This window comes from Austrofundulus limnaeus, unplaced genomic scaffold, assembly GCF_001266775.1.
Source record: "Austrofundulus limnaeus strain Quisiro unplaced genomic scaffold, Austrofundulus_limnaeus-1.0 Scaffold729, whole genome shotgun sequence".
Lineage (NCBI taxonomy): Eukaryota > Metazoa > Chordata > Actinopteri > Cyprinodontiformes > Rivulidae > Austrofundulus > Austrofundulus limnaeus.
Genome location: NW_013953131.1, coordinates 54,384 through 55,667, shown reverse-complemented (window position 1 = coordinate 55,667; position 1,284 = coordinate 54,384).

The window sequence follows — 1,284 nt, the reverse complement described above, 5'->3', positions numbered from 1 at the left end:
GGTTAATCTTGGACAATATCTGATGATCGACTCTTTTAAATGAAACCAGAGAGCGTTGACAGAGAGGAGAAGGTAGAAATGACTCAGCCTGTAACCCTAACCCTAACCTTTTAAACAATCTGTTATGTTAGATAAGTTAGCATTAATATTTCTACTGTTTAAATGTATAATGGAGAAACCCTCTTTTGCTCTATGATTATTAAATTGTTCAACCTAGTAATACTCACTGTCTTTGATTGTTGGAAAATATGCGTTGTTCAAAATGGTATGTCCGAATAAACAGGAATCAACTGGATTTCTTCTTTAGAAGTTTATTTTCTATCTTCTGACTCCATTGTGGTTCATTCAGCACTGAGCAGCACAGGCCTCAGCGTACAACCTTCGGCTGAACCAAAACAAACACGGGAGCTCTGCTCTGAGCAGACACTCCGCAAAACACTGGCAACTCCTTTATATTTTTAATTAACAGAGCTTATAATATAGTACAAGAGTTGTTTTCCCTATATATTTGTTCTGTTTGTATGGTTTTATCATTATTTGTGTTCTGTCAGTAATGCTTTGTTGTTAGTTATAATGTGTGAAGCACTTTGACCAATAGCAGCAGTTGRCTAGACTGCTTCTAAAATTCTCCAAAACCACTACCTCTAGTTTTCAGAGCTTCCTAGTTGTTTTTTGGGTAAGAAAAATATCACTGCTGGGGTCTGAAAACATCGCTCATTTGGCAACACTGTCATTGTTATGACTACGGACCGCGTGGTCGCTTTGTAAACTTCGACGCGCTCCGCATCTAAGCTCCAATTAAAACTGCTTCGAACCGCAGTCCCACCAAAACATAACAGATAACCAAAAAATGAGTTTTGCTTACCTGTGTTCACACAGACCCCAGACCTCGAATCACCGACTGAGTTCCCAACCAGACGCTTTTCAACCAGGCTGGCACACAGATCATCTCTACAGTAAAGGCACATCGTCGGGGTCACCGGCTGTTAAAAATATAAGCAGTGTTCATTACCCTTTACCTGTTCTGATCTGATACCAGATGATAATAATGACATGTGAATGTTTGAGTGAGCCATACAAAACCATTTGGACACAGCTGCGGACTTTTTAGCTTTTAATGTACCTTCAACAGGCATCAGCCAAGCAGTGCCTAGAAACCCGGAAAAACCCATCAAGTAACCCTTCTTCACATCCTGACTCCACCTCCTGACATATGTTAAAGGGGCAAGCTGTCTCTACATGGAATCAGGATGTCATACATCGCTCCTCACCCTAATGGTTCAT